Below are 20,820 nucleotides of genomic sequence, written 5' to 3' on the forward strand. Positions count from 1 at the left end.
TGGAGCAACTTACTGCAGTGACAGAGAGGACATGGATCTCCTGGAGAGCCCAAAAACCAAGCCAGCTGTTTGAGAACCACAGTCATGAAACAGGTCTCTGGTCCAATGGTAAGAACTGCAATGGGCAGACTGTGCAACATCTGCTTAACAGTGTTCAAGATTGTGAAAGAGAAAAGCAAAAGTTTTATCAATTCCAGGGTTAAAATGAACTACTTAATGAATTTTATTTACCATATGAAGAAGAATTCAAAATTTCTGCTGTCTTCTCCATGTAGAAACATTTCCTGGATTTACTCCTGAGAGATATAGATCTATTGTTATTTGTTAAAATATTCATTCTCTATCTCCCATCACCACTATCATTCCCTGTCTCACCCAAGTCAGTCATTTTTGTTCTACATCATAATCCAGTAATCTAGCCTAACAATAAATTGTATAGAGAGAGACACACACAAGAGACTGCAGATGCTCGAGCAAAGGAACTAGCAGCTGTTGGAATTGAGCTGGTCTGGCATCATCTGTGGAGGAAAATTGACTGTCAATGTTTTGGGTAAACTGCACTTGAGAGTTTTAACTTTAAAAAGTTTGAATTCCTTCTATTTTGTTTTTAATTCTCCTGTAGCTTTTATTGTCACTTTATCACAATTTATACAAATGTGTGGTGGTCTGAAGATCTGACCTGCTGTTTTTTGAGGTTTTATTGTAATGAAAACAATCCATCATCTTAACAACTGAAAGCAGACATGATAGAATTGCTTAGCCACAGGCCTCAGTTTGGTATCTCTGGTGATTGTCTGAAGCCACTGCTCCAGCTTTAACTTGGGTTTTCTCCAAACTGCGCAGATGAGGGCAGGGTTCTTCCAGCGGTCAGTGGCAATGGTGAAACTCTACTTTTACTCGACCCTGTTGCTATTTTGGAGCTCTGGCCCCCTATAGTATTGGGCAGTTCTAGAATTACTAGAGGTGTGCAGAACAGAACCTTTGAGCATGTTGCGACATCCATAAAACAGGAATCTTCCTCTTGGTGAGTTATTGGAGCCAAATTCTTCCATGGTTGATATAGGTTACAAGGGGACGTTGATAGGATGCAGAGCTGGGCTGAGCAGTGGCAGATGCAGTTCAATCTAGACAAGTATAAAGTGACACATTTTGGAAAGTTCTACTTGAAGGAAGAGTACAAGGTTAATGGTAAGATTCTTAGTAGTGTGGACAAACAGAAGGATGTCAGAAGTCATTAATGACTGCCAGTTTAGGATTGTACAACAGCTCACTGGTAGTTCAAAAGACAAGAAATTTGACAAAAGTCATTACTGATAACACCTTTTCTGAGGTAAATTGTGGGAAACTATCACAGCAAACAACAAAGAAGCAAACGGAAGCGAAGCTGGTTCGAAGGATGGGCTGTGTGGGTGTATTGCAAAGCTGAGGCACAAAGTGTTCAAGATGAAGTCACAGACAGAGACGGTATAGTTGTTGGAGTCGGCGTGAGCGATTTGGAGAGGAGTCGATGCGGAAGAATTCGTCCACATAACCCGGGTGCGAGTTTTGGATCAGTCCAAGCACTGAGCCAGTTGGGTGAGATGGAGAACGGCTTTGGGCTGTGTGGCCCAAGTGTGGTGCTGCGCCAGGATCCAGGTCCTAGAGTGAGGCACCACCTGGTGCTTGGACAATTTAAACACCAGATAAGCTGGAAAGCCTGAGTGTTGGGACCAGAGGCAGGTTGATATCACCTGCTCTCCAGCAATGTTTGTTCCTCTGCAGCACCAAGGTTGTTTTCTCTGCAACTTCTGTGGCATTTTTGCCCCGCTAATATGTTGAACTGAAGTTGAGGCTTGGGCCTACTCTGACTGCTCTGGGAAGCAGACCTAATTCATAATGCTTGCATGATATGTGTGTTTTTTTCTCTTTCTCAACATAGTGGTTACTCTCTTTTTTTTAATGTGTTCTCTAAGTTTCTTGATTTGTAGCTACCTGTAAGCAAACAAATATCAATATATATAATTTCTACATTCTTGATAATAAATGTGTTTTGAATCTTTGAATCTTGGGGTCCACATTCATAAATCCCTTAAATTTGCTACACAAGTTGACAGGGCAGCAAAGAAGGAGAATGTAGAGTTACTCTTCATTAGTCAGGGTTCTAAGTTTAAGAGTTATGATGCGATACTGCAGCTCCAAAATCTCTGCTTACGCCACACTTGCAGCATTGTACTCAGTTCTAATCATCACATTATAGGAAAGATGTGGAAGCTTTAGAGAGGATGCAGAGGAGATTTACCAGGCTGCCTAGATTAGAGAGCATGTTTTATAAGAATAGCTTGAGCGAGCCTGGGCTAGCCTCTTTGGAGTAAAGAAGGATGAGAGGTGAATTGATAAGAGGTATAGCAGATGATAAGAGGCATAGATAGATTAGACAGCCAGAGACTTGTTTCCAAGTGCAGAAATTGATAATACATGAGAGCGTAACTTTAAGGTGATTGGAGGAAAGCATAGGAGGGATGTCAGGGGTAAGTTTGTTTTACACAGAGAACAGTGGGTCCCTGAAATGTGCTGCCAGGGGTGGTGCGAGAAGCAGATACACTCAGGGTATTTAAGAGACTCTTAGATAGACATTTGGATGAAAGAAAACTGGAGGGTTGTGTGAGAGGAAGGGTTAGGTTGATCTCGAGATAGGTTAAAAGCACAACAGTGTAGACTGTGTTGTACTGTTCTACATTCTGTGTACCTTGCTCCTGCCTTCCAGAACATGTCAGCATGACTTCTCTTCTTCATTTCTGAACGTATGTTGTACACAGGTAGCATGCAAGAGAGGAAATTCCATCAGGAGAGCTAATCTACTAACTCCATCCCAGTAGGCATCACTGCCCGCAGGAGAATAGGCACTGCTTTGACCTAAACATGAACAGGCATTTTAAAAAAAAATATGCTTTCCAGGAAACATAAATACTCAGCATAACTCTGCAATCCCTGCTTTAGCAATGCTGGGTGATTGGAGCATGGAACATTATTATCATCCTGTATTATATACAATACAGTGAGTGCCCTTTCCAAATGCTCCCTTCTGTAAAGCACTATTAAATTTAAAACTTCATGCCATCTTACAAGTTTCTTCCCTTAGGTGGTTAATCTGATCAACCATTCTAGTTAGACCCCCCCACCCCCCATATTGATTACCTCAGTCCCTGCTCTGTGCTGTGAACACTTTAAACCACTTCTTATAATGCTGTTTACATTGTAAATACATGCTAATCTTTATGTATTTTTGCACATTCATTCCATATTGGTTCTTCTAGCTTTACACTCAGTGGGCACTTTATTGGGTACACCTGTATATCTGCTTGTGCAAATATAGAATTGGCCAATCATGTGGCAGCAACTCAACGCATAAAAGCGTGCAGACATGGTCAAGAGGTCCAGTAGTTGTTCAGACCAAACATCAGAATGGGGAATAAAATATAATATGTGACTTTGAACATACACTCAGTGGCCACTCTATTAGGTACCTAGGATTCATTGTACTTTATAATTATCAAATGTTATTGCCTTTTGTTTCATGTCACGGCAACACACCATAGTAAATTCCTTATATATATATAACTATACTGTATATGGCAAATAACATTGATCCTTTATCCTTATAGAATTAAAGTGCCATCTTATCTGGTGCAATAAATATCAGAATGTTCAAATATATCGAACTGGAAGATTATTAGAAAGCTGTATATTTTTGTCTTTGTAACTCTACTGCTGTTGTTGTCAGATATCGTGACAAAGGATCTGTCCCTGCATGTGATTCCTCCCAGCAGAGGGGCTTAAGCTAGCCACAAGGCAGGCAGCGCAGGGGACCTGTCACATTTTTTCCTTTATCTTAATCTCTGGAAATTGGCCAGGGCCAAAGGCAGGCGAATGTGACAGGGAGAATTCCTCTTCAAACATTAGCATTCAGCACAGCCTTGATGGATGTGGGTGGATCAGGGGGATTTGTAGACCAATGTCTACACATCAATAACAACCTGCTTTTATGTTCCACCTAAAATGTAGTCATTTAGCTAAGAGGGAGCATATGTGAAGTGAGGACCAGAGAGGGAGGGAGTGTAATGTCCGGAGAGGCTGCAGGAGGCAGTGAAGTGTTGCTAAAATTTGGGAGGGGCAAGAGGGTATGTGCGTATATGCATGGGTAGATAGCTGATATACAAAGGGTGATTGATAAGTTTGTGGCCCAAGGTAGAAGGAGTCAATTTTAGAAAACCTAGCACATCTATTTTTCAACATATTCCCCTCTTACATTTACACACTTAGTCCAGCAGCCGTGGAGCACGTGGATCTTGGACCTCCAGAAGGTGTCCACAGATGGGCGATTGATAAGTTCGTGGCCTAAGCAGAAAGTTTGAAGTTAATAACTCAGCGAGGTGATTGATAATGGCCCAAGGTAGAAGGAGATGAGTTATTAAACTTCCTGCTTAATCACACAAAGAGTTGAGCTGCACATGCATGCAACGAGAGCTGTATGACTCAGCTCCTTCTACCTTAGGCCACAAACTTATTTATCAATCACCCATCTGTGGACATTTTCTGGAGGTCCAAGATCCACGTGCTCCACGACTTCTGGGCTAAGTGTGTAAATGTAAGAGGGGACTATATTGAAAAATAAATGTGCTAGGTTTTCTAAAATTGACTCCTTCTACATTAGGCCATGGATATATCAATCAGCCCTCGTATATGTGTTCAAAGTTCAAAGTTGATTTATTATCCAAGTACATATATACCACCATTTACTAACCCAAGATTAATTTTCTTGCAGGCATTCACAGTAGAACATAGTAATACAATAGAATAAATGAAAATCAACACACAAATAGACTGGTAAACAACCAATGTACAAAAGAAGACATACTGTGTCAAATACAAAGAAAAATGAATAAAACAAAATCAATCAATCAATCAATGCTACTGAGGGCCTGAGTTGCAGAGTGCTTGAAAGTGAGCCCATAGGTTTCGGGATGAGTTCAGTGTTAAGATGAATGAAGTTTTGGTTCCGCATTGGTTCAGGAGAAGGGTAATAACTTATGATGCGAAACTTTAAGGTCATGTACCTTTCTCTCAATGACAGCAATGAACAGAGAGCATGGCCTGGATGTTGGAGGTCCTTGATGGTGAATATTGGTTTCTTGTGGCAGTACTCCTTGTAGATGTGCTTCATGTGTTACGTTATATAGAACCACTCTTCATGGACACCCTTAAGCTTGCTCAGTCAAAACCCTGACCAGTAAATGGTGTGCAGAATTACACTCATCTTACACTCCTTGGAACTGGATAGCAAGCCAACGATTATCAACCCTGTAGGACAGCCTGTCAACAAGAAGATGTGGTAAAATATCCAAAGGTGCTTTACAGGAGCAAAACCAGCAGAATTTTACTCTGAGCCAGTTATGATGATGTTAGGACAGCTGGCAAAAAGCTTGGACAAAGTGACAGGAATATCATGAAAAAGAGAAATAAAAGAACAGGGAGTTTTAAGAAGAGAATTCTAATCTTAAGCCAAAGAAAAGCTTGGTGTCCAAAACTTTAGCAACTGAAATCAATGATGAGCAAAATTTTGGCCACTGCAAAGGGCAAAACAAAACAAAAATCAGTTAATAATTAAGGAAAGTATTTGAATTGAAGTTGTGTTGCTACAGACAGTGCCTTAATAGTTCTTTATTCTCTGAGTGTTCTGAGAAGTTGCAATATGTGTTTGTGCCCATGATTCTCTATAAACTAAATGATAGATTATTTCACACTTAGTGAAACAAAATTACTAAGAATTGACTCAGTGAAGGAGCAGGGAGGATTGGAAATAATAAATTCATCTGGACATTAGAAAATCATTCATATGCTTGGCAAACTTGTTGCTTTGACATTTACAGTGTTAAAGTGATGCACTTTGTATTGGGGCTGGTTTGCAGATATGGTTTGTGATAGTAGGATTACTCATAACTCTTTCTTATCTTGGCAAATTCCACCAAGTTGCAGTGAATTCTGCAAAAGGAGCTGGAGATGAGACAACAGCAAAGTAATACACTGATTGTCTCTCACGTGTACAGTATATTGTATGCAATGAACTGATTTGTTCCTTGTTGTGCTAGTTCACAGGATATGCATGTATATATGTGTGTGTGTATATGCAAAACTTTGGGCACCCCGGTCAAAATTTCTGTTACTGTGAATGGCGAAGCGAGTAAAAGATTAACTGATTTCCAAAAGGCATTAATTTAAAGATGACACATGAACTGTCTGTAAAAAAGCTGAAGGTGAAAAGAGGATGGCTTTTACAACAGGATAAAGACCCTAAACACACCTCAAAATCCACAATGGACTACCTCAAGAGGGCAAGCTGAAGGTTTTGCCATGGCCCTCACAGCCCCCTGACCTAAACATCATCGAAAATCTGTGGATAGACCTCAAAAGAGCAGTGCATGCAAGACGGCCCAAGAATCTCACAGAACTAGAAGCCTTTTGCAAGGAAGAATAGGCAAAAATTCCCCAAATAAGAATTGAAAGACTCTTAGCTGGCTACAAAAAGCATTTACAAGCTGTGATACTTGCTAAAGGGGGTGTTACTAAGTACTGACCGTGCAGGGTGCCCAAACTTTTGGTTTGGGCCCTTTTCCTTTTTTGTTATTTTGAAATTATAATAGTTGGAAATAAAAAAAAGTTTTCTTGCTTAAAATATTAAAGAAATGTGTCATCTTTAACTTTATGCCTTATGTATCTCCATATACACACATACACTGTGGCCAGTTTATGAGCTACACCTGTACACCTGCTTGTTAATGCAAACCTTTACAGCCTATCATGTGGCTGTAAAGCCATGCAGACATGGTCAAGAGGTTAAGATGTTGTTCACCCCAAACACCAGAATGGTGAAGAAATGCGATCCACGTGACTTTGACTGTGGAATAAATATTGGTGCCAGGCAGGGTGGTTTCAGAATCTCAGAAGCTTCAGTATTTCAGTATCTTCAGTATTCCAGTATCTCCTACGATTTTCATGCACAACAGTCTCCAGAGTTTACAGAGAATAGTGCGAAAAATAAAAAAAATCCAGTGAGCAGCAATTCTGTGGGTGAAGATGCCTTGTTGATGAATAAGTTCAGAGGATAATGGCTGGACTGTTTCAAGCTGGCAGGAATGCAACATTACTCAAATAACAACCTTTTATAACAATGGTGCCTGGAAGAGCATCTCTGAATGCACAACACATTGAATTTGAAGTGGATGGGCTACAGCAGCAGAAGGCAATGAACATACTGTCAGAGGCTACTTTATTAAGTAGCTCCTGTTCCTAATGACAGGAGGTACCGTTTAACATGACCATCGAGTGTATATTTGGCTGTTTTGATATATCTTTTCTAGGTTCTTGCACAATTTTTTGTTCTCTTCATTATTTCTACCTACTTAGAATAGGAGGGACTAAAATCTAGCATATTGATAATTTGTAAAGTCCCAGTGAAAAGTAAGTTTACTGGATTTACCCTTATCACACTGTATGTTATGAAGTCATTTAAATTGCCACAGTAATTGCATTTTGATTCTTCCTCTTTGATCAGGACAGAAGCTGGAAAAGTCACATGTAAATTGATTTACCTCCTCAAATGGAGTTAGCATTCAGTGTTGGAATGACATAACAACCTATGACTAACTGCCTTTGATGAATGTTACATTGTTCAACATATATGTCTCCAATAGTCTGTTGTTTTGACAGCATGATGAACACAATTTCACCTCAGTCAGACCCTGAGGTTCAGTATCATTTCTAATCAGTGTGGAACTGAACAGTACAATTCGGAGTGTTGGATTGTCCAATATGTGAAAGCATTTCACACCTGTTTTCAATCGAAAGTGTAACATACAAATTAGAGCATAACATCAATTGATCTACCTTGGTAAAATTGTCTATTACTACAACAATGTTGTCATAGAAACAAACCAAAGAATCAGTCTTGCCACATTTTTCATGTTCAGCCTTCAGCTGCACCTGTGGCTAGCTGGAGCGGTCAGCCTTTTCACGAAGCTTCAAATATTTCATTCTGCCAAACTGGTAACTTCCTGAATGAGACTTAAGTTGGGAATCTAACTTAGGTTTCAACTAACCCAATTGACGTCAATCCCACTTAAGTCCCTATCAAGAGTCAACAACACATCACAAGTGTCACTGTCTGTCCACTAATGAAAGCCAGTCCACATAATGGCTCGATTACAAGCCCATCTGTGCGTGTCTATTACACTTTTAACAAATCAAAATACTTTTTAAGGGGCAAGGAAAGATATATTATGAGAGATAACTTAAAACTTGGCCAGTCAGGTGGCTCTGAACGATGTTTGCAAATGAAGAGGTGTTGGGGGGAGATGGAGGAATAGACAGTAATCCACTTCTCAATAAACGTGAATGCCATAAATTTCCAATATTTGAAAGTGATTCAGTTTAATAAATATTTTAATCCTCTGGCAGAAATATAAGTTCAGACACTGCATTTTAGATAATACTCAACCCCAATATATTAAAGATGCCAGTTTAATATAAAAATTATAAGTGCACTTATTTTACTGAATACAACTGGCATGATTTATTCTTTATAATTCAGTCATAACAGAATAGATGGTGTTTTTGTTTTTATTGCTAAAGAAGATGAACAATTATCATTCATACCATATCGGTTTTTAAACTAACAAAATCCTAGAAATAGATTAGAACAACAGCACGCATCATTTATGTGATTGAATGAGAGATGAAGAGTTTTCTGGACTTGTGGGTCAGTGACTGGCCTATAATACATGTCACTTGTCCACATTATGAACTAAAGAAGTTTTGTTTTCTTTGAAACTGCTCAGCACCCTGGAATCTCCTGGCCGAGGTTAAAAACATAACAATCAGAAACAAAGCCCTTTCAGGAATAAATCCCCCAAAATGATTGAGTTTTTCTGTACTACACCATCAGAAAACATGGACTCCATTTTATGTTGCGAGATATTTTGTATGGATTTACACAAACCGATGGCTGTCCCAACTAAAAATAGGTTCCACTTCCAGTGAATCAGTGACCTTAGGAGAAGAATTCCTAGTTCTACTCTTATATAATTAAGACCATAAGATAGAGGAACAGAATTAGGCCATTCGGCCCATCGAGTCTCTTCATCATTTCATCATGGCTGATCCATTTTCCCTCTCAGCCCCAATCTCCTGCCATCTTCCAGTATCTTTCATGCTCTGACCAGTCAAGAATCTATCAATCTCTGCCTTAAATATACCCAATGACTTGGCCTCCTCAGCCACCTATGGCAATGAATTCCACAGATTCATCCCTCTCACTTACAGACAAAAAGGTCGTTGAAGGGCCCCGGTCCCTTTGTGTAACAGGGTTCTTGAGATTAGATTAGTGATCCAAGGCACACATACATAGAAGCATAGAAAATAGGTGCAGGAGTAGGCCATTCGGCCCCTTGAGCCTGCACGGCCATTCAGTATGATCATGGCTGATCATTCAACTCAGGACCCTGTACCTGCTTTCTCTCCATACCCCCTGATCCCTTTAGCCACAAGGGCCATATCTAACTTCCTCTTAAATATAGCCAATGAACCAGCCTCAACTGTTTCCTATGGCAGAGAATTCCACAGATTCACCACTCTCTGTGTGAAGAAGTTTTTCCTCATCTTGGTTCTAAAAGGCTTCCCCTTTATCCTTAAACTGTGACCCCTCGTTCTGGACTTCCCCAACATCGGAAACAATCTTCCTGCATCTAGCCTGTCCAATCCCTTTAGAATTTTATATGTTTCAATAAGATCCCCCCTCAATCTTCTAAATTCCAGTGAGTATAAGCCTAGTCGATCCAGTCTTTCTTCATATGAAAGTCCTGCCATCCCAGGAATCAATCTGGTGAACCTTCTTTGTACTCCCTCTATGGCAGGAATATGTCATTCCTCAGATTAGGGGACCAAAACTGCACACGATACTCTCACCAAGGCCTTGTACAACTGCAGTAGAACCTCCCTGCTCCTGTACTCAAATCCTTTTGCTATGAATGCCAACATACCATTTGCCTTTTTCACCGCCTGCTGTACCTGCATGCCCACCTTCAATGACTGGTGTACAATGACACCCAGGTCTTGTTGCACCTTCTCTTTTCCTAATCGGCCACCATTCAGATAATAATCTGTTTTCCTGTTCTTGCAGCCAAAGTGGATAACCTCACATTTATCCACATTAAATTGCATCTGCCATGAATTTGCCCACTCACCTAACCTATCCAAGTCACCCTGCATCCTCTTAGCATCCTCCTCACAGCTAACACTGCCGCCTAGCTTTGTGTCATCCATGAACTTGGAGATGCTGCATTTAATTCCATAATCTAAATCATTAATAAATATTGTAAACAACTGGGGTCCCAGCACTGAGCCTTGCGGTACCCCACTAGTCACTACCTGCCATTCTGAAAAGGTCCCGTTTACTCCCACTCTTTGCTTCCTTTCTGCCAACCAATTCTCTATCCACATCAATACCATACCCCCAATACCGTATGCTTTAAGTTTGCATACTAATCTCCTATGTGGGACCTTGTCAAAAGCCTTTTGAAAATCTAAATATACCACATCCACTGGCTCTCCCCTATCCACTCTACTAGATGCTTTACTAACTTCAATTGTCAGCTTGTAGTTTCTATTGACTTATTACACCTGTGTTGTGAATGGTGATTCTTCTTGTAAGAAAAGAATTCAAACATACGTACTTTACTAAATGGTCAATATCTATAATTGATCTGTCAATTCTGTATAAAAATGACAGTTTTCTGTTCTGAATTCAGAACAGTGTGACGACAGGGTCCACATTGTTCTTCTTATGAAAAAGTAAAATACTGTAAAGTCGTTGAGTCATTAGAGTGCATAAAGGTCCAGTTATTTTATTAAAAGTGCCAACATGCACAGAAACAGGTTCTTCATCCCAACTCTTCCATGCTGTCTATGTTGCCCAGTTAGCGAGTCCCATCTGTCATACAAGACCATAAGATATAGGAGTAGAATTAGGCCATTTGGCCCATCAATTCTGCTCCACCATTCATCATGGCTTACCCAGTTTTCCTCTCAACCCCAATCTCCCGCCTTCTTCTCAGATCCATTCATGCCCTGACCAGTCAAGAATCTATCAACTTCTGCCTTAAATATACATGAAGACCTGTCCTCCACAGCTTCACTATTCTCAGGCTGAAGAAGTTCCTCCTCATCTCTATTTTAAAAAGATGCCCCTCTATTCTGAGGTTGTGTCTTCTGGTCTTAGGAAACATCCTCTCCACATCCACTCTATCAAGGCCTTTCACCATTCAATAGGTTTTAATTTCTTCTGTATTCCAGTGAATACAATCTCAGAGCCATCAAACACCCTTCATATGAGAAGCCATTCAATCCTGGAATCATTTCTGTGAACCTCATTTGAACCCTCTATAGTTTCCGCACATTCTTTCTAGATTAAGAGACCCAAAACTGCTCACAATACTCCAAGTGGGGCCTCATCAGTGCCTTATAATGTCTCAACATTATATCCTTGCTTCTATATTCTAGTCCCCTGGAAATGAATAATAACATTGCATTTCCCTTCCTCACCACAGACTAAGCCTGCAAAGTAATCTTTTGAGAATCCTGCACAAGGTCTCCCAAGTCCCTTCGTGCCTCAGACTTTTGTATTTTCTCTCCATTTAGAAAATAGTTAGCCCTTCATTTCTTCAACCAAAGTGCATGACTGACCATACACTTCCCAACACTCTATTCCATCTGCCACTTCCGTGCCCATTCTCCTAATCCGTCTGATCTTCAGTAGCCTCTCTTCTTCCTCAAAGCTACCTGCCTCTACACCTATATTCATATCGAATGCAAACTTTGCACCAAAGCCATCAACTCCATCATCCAAATCATTGACATATAATGTAAAAAAAATGGTTCCAACACAGACTCCTGTGGAACAATACTAGTCACCAGCAGCCAGCCAGAAAAGGCTCCCTTTATTCCCACTCCAATCAGCCAATGCTTAACAAGGTACAAACCCACTGTATTACAAGAAGGATTTTTGTCCATGCTAGAATCTTTCTTGTAATACAATGGGTTTGTACCTTGTTAAGCAGCCTCATGTATGGTATCTTGTTGGACAATGTAACATTCATCAAAGGCAGTTAGTCATTGGCTGTTATGTCATTCCAACACTGAATGCTAACTCCATTTGAACATCCAAGTGCATAATATCAACCAATTCTCCTTTGACTATGCTGCTTGTTATTTCTTCAAAGAATTCCAACAGATTTGTAAGGCAAGATTTTTCCTTGAGGAAACCTTGCTGACTATGGCCTTTTTTTTTAATCTTGTGCCTCCAAGTACCCTGAGACCTCATCCTTAATAATCAACTCCAACATCTTCCCAACCACTGAGGTCAGACTATATGGCCTACAGTTTCCTTTCTTCTGCCTCTCACCTTCTTGAAGGGTAAAGCAACATTTGCAGTTTTCAAGTCATCTGGAACCACTCCAGAATCTAGCAATTCTTGAAAGATCATTAATAATGCCTCCACACTCTCTTCAGCCACCTCTTTCAGAACTCTGAGATGCGCACCATTGTGTCCAGGTTTCTTATCTGCTTTCAGACCTTTCAGTTTCCCAAGAACATTCTCTTTATTTATGTTAACTTCACACACTTCATGACCCCTGACACCTGGAACTTCCACCATGCCGCTAGTGTCTTCCACAGTGATGACTGATGCAAAATTCTTATTCAGTTCATCTGCCATTTCCTTATTCCCCATTACTACCTCTCCAGTATTGTTTTCCAGCAGTCTGATACCCACTTTCACCTCTCTTTTACACTTTATGCATCTGAAGAAACTTTTGGTATCTTCTTTAATGTTATTGGCTAGTTTACTTTTGTAGTCCATCTTTAACTTCGTAATGACAGTTTTAGTTGGCTTCTTTTTAAAAGCTTCCCAATCCTCTAACTTCCTACTAATTTTTGTTCTGTTATATGCCCTTTCTTTGACTTTAATGCTGTCTTTGACTTCTCTAAGTATCGGCTCGGACCTTTTCTAATTTGGACCGACTTCATTCAGCACTGCTTTTGAATAGAGTCTTCAGCCATCAGGCCCCTGGAATGGCTGCGCTCACTTCAGTGCAGAAATGGTTCTGTAGCCATTGTCTCACTTTTAGGGACTCAGTGCTTCATGTTTGGTGCATTACTAGTTTACCTTTTAAAACGTTTGCACAACTTGTTCTTTTTTATACGTCGCAAGGTTCATGGATTCTGTTGTGTTTCTTTGTTTTGTGGCAGCCTGCAAGATAATCTCGAGACATGCTTTGATAATAAATCCACCTTGAACTTTGAATTATCTTGAATAATTGGCCTACCCTGGCAAAACCCAGTCCCCTCCTTATTTTATTAACCCAATTCAAAGATTCAAAGTACATTTATTATTAAACAATGTATAAATTATACAAACTTTTTTTTGCTTTCAGGCAGCCACAAAGCAAGAATCATGAAAGAACCCAACTAAAAAAATAAAGACCAACCCCCACCCCCCCACAATGCACAGAGAAAGAGAAAAAACTCAAATCATGCAAACAATAGAAGCAAGCACTAACAGTAGCATTCTGAACCAAATTGATTCCTTAGATCCAAATCCCTGGAGCACCCTGCAGTCGGCCCAAAGCCTCAGTATTCAGTTCACCATATTAGTAGAGCAAATTACCACAAAATTTGCAGACATGAAGTACAGCAGCCGAGGGAGGTCTCATAGCCTTAGTGGCATGGAAAGAGAAGCCCCCAGCCTATCTGGGGCAGCATTTCATTTGTCTGAACAGCAGATCATATGTCACATCAGGACCCGGACTCCACCGCGGTGAATCACTCTGGGCTTAGATTTTGCTGCTGAAGCCATTCTTGACCTCTTCAAATCAGCAGAGTGATCCAACCTCGCCTGACTCTCGACACCCTGCCTTTCCTGTCTATCTGAGCTGGTTTTTAAATTGTCCAAACAGCAGATTGTACCTCACATTAGAACCCAGGCCCAGCCATTGCAAATCGCACTGGGCCTAGAACGTTGATTCACTTCAGGCCTAGATCTGGCTGCTGTAGAAGCTATTCTTGACCTCTGTAAATTGGTTTTGTACTTAGAGCGATATACCCTCATATCAGGGTAGATGGACAGGCATTGGAAATGCACTGCCCGTCTTCTCTCCTCCAAGTTGTCCACTTCAATCAGCATGGCTCCAATTCCAAGTGCATTGATTTTGTTGCACACCTCCTGAATTAGCCCTGTCCTCACTCATCTCCTCAACATTTGTGATAGTTTACCACAATTTACTTCGAAAAAAGTGTTATTAGTAATGGTCTTAATTAAATTCCTTTGCTTTTGAACTACCAGTAAGCTGCCGCTCATCTTTCGTAGTGCCAGCTTAAACTGGAAGATCTTCTAGGCTTTTCTAAAATATGGGGTTCCAGTTCTGATGCTCAGTTTGTGTTTTGACCAAAATGGTGTTGAACCGAGGATTGTGCAAAGGAGTATGCTTTATTCAGGTCTGTGTGTTGGAATTTAGATGTTACTGCTTTTGTAGGGTATCTATCAAACACATGTACAGAACTATTCTTCTACTTAAAATCCTAATGATTACTGAGAAGAAAGGAGAGTGAAGTGTGCTTTGTCCTTCTGATGGTCACTCAGCACACATGACCCAGGCTTTGAACGATCGAGAAGCTCTCTGCGAATTGGGCCTGCGACCCTGGCTTCTTTTGTATTGGCTTCATGAACCTTTAGACAATGCATTGGAACTTCAAACCATTTTCTTTCCCCACTAATTTTATTGCTTTCAGATACAATAAACAATTCACAATAGGGATATACTACAGTATCTTGATTACATTTAAGATGTTGATAACATTAAACATAAAAATCAGCTCCTCTTTTACTTAGCCACCTGTACACTTTGATACAATGTTTATTCACCCACACACTGTGCTTTCTTTCCCCTCTCCCAATTGATCCCATCTGCCCTTTACCCCCCTTATCTGGTTCCACTTATCACTTACCTTACCTAACAGATTCGAGCACCTGCAACCCCCTGTGTCTCCACTGATCACCCAATCATCTTCCAACTTCTGCCCTCCCTCTCCACCCCTGCATCCCACTCCCTGACTCAAACAGCTCCATTACATTCTTCACTCTTTGTCTGTCTCTTTCACCTGCCAGCCCCTGCCTCCCAATCGACCCCCCTTTCTCCCTACCTGGTTTCATTTATTTCCCTTTGGACTTTAATACAGCTTCAGCAATGACTTTATAAAGAAATTAGGCACTATTTGAATCTGTTTATTTTAAGCTTTTGCCTATCAAAACACTCCTCTTCAAGCCAAAAACAATTTACAACACACTCACTAGTATTTTAATTATGCATGGCAAGAATTTGCAATATGAAGTGAGTAAAATTATAAGCAGCACTGATAGCGTAGATAGTCAAAATCTTTGCCCCAGGATGGAAATGGCAAATACTACAAGAAGAGGAGAGTGGGCGGAGTTTGAAGGAGACTTATGAGGTCAGGTCTTTGTTATCCGGAATGGAGTAGGTACCCGAGTTGCACTGTGAGGAAAGTGGTGGAAGCACATGTAAAGTGTTAAGGGTGAAAGGTGAAATGTTAAAGGGGAGCATAAGAGGAAACTTCTTCACTCAGGGGGTCGCGATAACGTGGAACAAGCTGCCAGCTCACCAGGTGCATGCAAGCTTGATTTCAACTTTTGATAGAAGTCTGGATAGCTACATGGATGGGAGGGGTATGGAGAACTATATTAGTGCAGGTCGATAGGTGTAGGCAGATGTAATGGTTCAGCATGGATTAAGTGGGCCAAAGGGCCTGTTTCTGTGTTGTACTTGTCTATGATTCAATGACTCTATGTGATAGTAATATTTAAAAGGGATTTAGGCAGCTACGTGAACAGGCAGGGAACGGAAGTACATAAAACGTGTGCACTCAAATCTTGGATTGACATTATGATCAGCACAGACAACCTGGGCTGAAGGCTCTACTTTGGATCTGTTCTCTGCTAGGTTCTGTGATATCATTAACTTCATAGCAATTTTCTACGATTCCATACGTTCCAGATACCAATGTTAAATATACAAATTTTCCCATTGAGTGAGTTCTTTTCAAAACAAGAATGAATATTCTTTGTTAAACAAATGACTTTGTAATCAAACGTAATATCTTATCACAAAAAACCCACAAATGTTCACAATAAAACCACATCTGTAAACATCCATGCATTGAGGCTCCCTGAATGTAGCTCTCTTAAATTATGCAGTATGTGCAGATGAGTGTATTTCTCTTTTAAATGCAGCCAGTTCATTACTGGCCTTGATGAAAGCCTAAAAAGAACATATCATTCGTGACCTTGAAATCTGGTAACTTTCCAACATTGTGGTGACTATCAGGTGTATCAGACACTTTGAGGAAAATTGCTACATGGTTTTATTCACATCTAAGGTGCTGAAAAACAGAAGGAAAGGGGGGATTGGGACGACTTTCCTCGCTGCACTTTTTCCAGAATAATTTCAAGAAGAACTAGACATGAAAATTGGCTGGGCTTCATTTGGCAATCGGTGATTGAAAAGTCAGTTCACTTCTAAGGTTTACCATCCAGGCCTGAGGTAGAATCCTACTGAGTCATGTGTGCTGCAGATCTGATACAGCAATTTGAATGTGCAGGAATATGAGAAGCTGCAGAGTGTAATGTCTGCACACAGCTCAATACATCACAGACAGCCTAACCCACTATCAAATCTATCTACAGGAGGTATATATTTTCACAAGAAGGCAACATCCATCATCAAAGATCCCCACCACCCAGACCATGCCATCATCTCAAAACTACTACTGGGCCAGATGCAGCTGGCACAACTCTAATCAATGTTTGATCACTTTAAATTATTTTGTCTGGTCCAGAGATGCTAACAGAACAACAAAGCTGAAAATGCTTCAATACTGAAATTCATTAACAACAGTCCTCTACTATTAACCAATTCACCCTTTAATATATATATTTTAATTCCCCATGTAAAATAATAGTAATATTATAATAGATAAATTGATTTTTAAGACTTGCAAAAACAGCAATGCCAGAATATTAAGAGCAAACACGAGGAAATCGGCAGATGCTGGAAATTCAAGCAACACACACAAAATGCTGGTGGAACACAGCAGGCCAGGCAGCATCTATAGGGAGAAGCGCTGTCGACGTTTCGGGCCGAGACCCTTCGTCAGGACTAACGGCAAGGAAAGATAGTAAGAATATTTCTACTTGCTGGCATTGTGGCACCTCCACAGTTAGATTCTGCTAATGCTTTCCACTTTACGGATTTTTCTCATTCTAAGTATGATCCCCTGATGGAATTTATCTTTCCTCTGATACCCAAGTATTATTTCTGCAGTGGTCTTGCTTTTACTATGTACAAGAGACACATTATGAAACATGTTAATTGCTATGTTAATATTGATATTGTAATAAAACAGAAATAAGGGAAATATTGACTGACATTGTATTTGAATGCAAAGAAGCATATATTTAAGTATACATTAAGTTAGCCATCCAGTACTAGAGGTTCAGAATTATGAAAGTTAAACTGAATTTTCAAAAGCCTGGTCAATTTTAATGGCTGGTTCTTATTGAAAAGTAAAATTTTAAAAAAGGTATTTCTACTAAGATATTTATACTCAAAGAACTTTGCAGAAGTGTTTTATAAGATCTAATTAGTTTGGAAAGTATGGATATGCTTATAAATTTTTGCTTAGAAATATAAACATACAGAGCTGTAAAATGGAATATATTTGGATTAAAGGAATATTATTAATGACCCATTAATTATTTTTTTCCAATGTTGCTTAACAACATCTAAAAAACCTTAGTGGGTTAAAATCTAAATGTAGCCTCACTATAATTTCAGCTAGTATCTGTCAAACTTGACTAGAATCCAATGGCTGGTCAGGTCTCTAGGCTTTGCCTTTACCTTTGTATAGAAGCGGAACCTAGTTTGGCCTTCTGCTGCTGAAGCCTATCAAGATTCGACACGTTGTGTATACAGAGATGTCTTCTGCACACCACTGCTGTAAAGTGTGCTTAGTTGAGTTACTGCTGCCTTCCCGTCAGCTTGAACCAGTCTGGCTATTCTCCTCTGACCTCTCTCATTAGCAGTCATTTTCACCCACAGAACTGCCGTTCACTGGATGTATTTTGTTTCTCACACCATTCTCTGTAAGATCTGGAAACAGTTGTGTGTGTAAGTCCCAGGAGATCAGCAGTTTCAGATACTCGAACCACCGCATCTGGCAAAAACAATCATGGCCAAAGTCACTTAGATCACACTTCTTCCCCCATTCTGATGTTTGGTCTGAACAACAACTGAAACTCTTGACCATGTCTGCATGCTTTTATCCATTGAGTTGCTATCACATGATTAAAAATTTGCATTAATGAGCAGGTGTATGGGTGTACTTAATAAAGTGGCCATCTCCTCCCCCACTCCCCCTCCCCCCCCCCCATCAGAGTTCTACAAATTGAACCCTTCAAATGTTCAATGGAATTTTTTTCAATACAGGTACAAGTTGCATGCTTCCTTCAGAGTATCACAATCTACCACATAATTGTCTTACATCTCATTGTCTTGATGCATTGCACTTTGAAATTGTACACTTAGTTCTGCATTTCGTTATTTGTGTTTCTTTGTACTATCTCAGTGTCCTGTTATAATTTAGTTAACTGGATGGCTGGAATGCAAAACATGTGACAATAGTAAACCAAATTACCAATTATCATGACAATTGTGAATGGAAGATCGGTGGTGATGGCGGAGGTGAGGTAATCTTGCCCAGTTTACAGACCTTGTGGCCTGGGCACCTTAAACATAAACCAGGATCGCTGTTGCTATAAAAAAATCAAATGGCCTCTCTAAATCCTGCAAACATAGGCAGGATCATCTGCAAAGGGCAGCAGTGGGCAGGTCAGACTACGTAAAATGAGTATTAACAGAAAAGTTCAGGGTCACTATTTTTAATGAAGCTCTGTATAAGAATGCAACAAAAGAGCAGTAAGGATATAGAAGATTATCCTTATACACTCAATGTACATTATCCTTGTACATTATCCTTATACACTCAATGTACATTATCCTTATACACTCAATGGCAACTTTATTAGGTACTTAATAAAGTGGCTTCTGAGTGTACTTGTGGTCTTCTGCCGCTGTAGCCTATCGACTTCAATGTCCGATGTGCTGTGCATTCAGGGATGCTCTTCTGCACATCACTGTTGTAACACATGATTATCTGAGTTAAGGTTGCCTTCCCATGAGTTTGATGCAGTCAGGCCATTCTCCATTGAGCTCTCTCATTAGCAAGGTGTTTTCACCCACAGACTGCTGCTCTTTGGATTGTTTTTTTTGTTTCTGCATCATTCTTTGTAGACTCTAGAAACTGTTGTGCATGAAATTCCCAAGAGGTCAGCAGTTTCAGGGATGTCATACCAACCTATCTGACACCAACAATCATTCCACGGTCAAGATCACTTAGATCACATTTCTTCCCCATTCTGATGCTTGGTCTGAACAATTGAACCTCTTGACCACGTCTGCATGCTTTTATGCACAGTTGCTGCCACATGATTGGCTGTTTAGATATTTGCATTAACAAGCATTTGTACAGGTGTACATAATAAGGTGGCTTTGAGTGAACATTAATTAGCCATGTTCTTGTTGAGTGCCATCGAGTTGCCATCATAGAGCCCCTATAGATAGTGTAGTTGTCTTTAGAGTTTCTTCGTGGCAAGATGCAGAAGTGGATTGCCAGCCCTGTCTTCCGTGCAGATACTGCTGCTGTCCGGATTCGAACTCAGTACCGTTCTCCTCAAAGCACTACTACACCACTGGCCAGCCCATTAGTCATAGTGTATTATATAATAGCTTTTCAATACTCCTATTGAATAAATAAATTATAGAGATAGCACATGTGATCCCATTTGATAAAAAGAACCTTTAGAAGCAAATGATCGTAATCAGATCGGATCCACCTTGAAATTTGAGAAGGAGTAGCTAAAGTCAGATGTATCAATATTACAGTGGGGTAAAGGGAATTACAGAGGCATGAAAGAGGAGCTGACCTGAATTGATTGGAAAAGAACACTGGCAGGGACGACGGCAGAGCAACAATAGCTGGAACTTTAGGAGGTAATTCGGAAGAGTCAGAATACATACTATATCCCAAAGAGGAAGAAGTATTCTAAAGGAAAGATGATGTAAGCATGGCTAACAAGAATAGTCCAAGCCAACATAAAAGCCAAACAGAAGGCATAAAATAGAGCAAAAATTAGTGAGAAGTTAGAGGATTGAGAAGCTTTTAAAACCATCAGAAGGCAACTAAAAAAGTCATTAAGAAGGTAAAAATGGAATACAAAAGTAAGCCAGCCAATAATATTAAAGAGCATACCAAAAGTTTCTTCAGATATATAAAGTGTAAAAGAGAAGTGAGAGTGGATATCAGACCGCTAGAAATCGATGCTGGAGGTAATAATGGGTGACAAGGAAATGGCGGACAAAATGAATAAGTACTTTGCATCAGCCTTCACTGTGGAGGACACTAGCAGTATGAAGGAAGTTTCAGGTATCAGGGGTCATGAAGTGTGTAAAGTTAGCATAACTAGAGAGAAGCTTCTTAGGAAACTGAAAGATCTGAAGGTGGGTAAGACATCTGGACCAGATAGTGTACAACACAGAGTTCTGA

The 20,820-nt window shown here is 40.1% G+C and overlaps 1 protein-coding gene across 2 annotated transcripts in view; it reads right to left on the reverse strand.

Moving 5' to 3' along the window:
* Positions 1-20,820, reverse strand: part of LOC132404203 (plectin-like) — a 62,470-nt gene that overhangs the window by 17,403 nt on the left and 24,247 nt on the right. Inside the window, exon 6 of one of the 2 annotated variants that reach the window (XM_059988293.1) lies at positions 18,331-18,372. The exons of the other annotated variant lie outside the window; for it this stretch is intronic. The gene's annotated coding sequence lies outside the window, so the exon portion shown is untranslated. Of the gene's footprint in view, positions 1-18,330; positions 18,373-20,820 lie in introns of those variants that run through there. 2 annotated transcript variants of the gene reach the window in all.

The sequence above is a fragment of the Hypanus sabinus genome, chromosome 13 (assembly GCF_030144855.1).
Source record: "Hypanus sabinus isolate sHypSab1 chromosome 13, sHypSab1.hap1, whole genome shotgun sequence".
In the NCBI taxonomy this organism is placed as follows: Eukaryota; Metazoa; Chordata; class Chondrichthyes; order Myliobatiformes; family Dasyatidae; genus Hypanus; species Hypanus sabinus.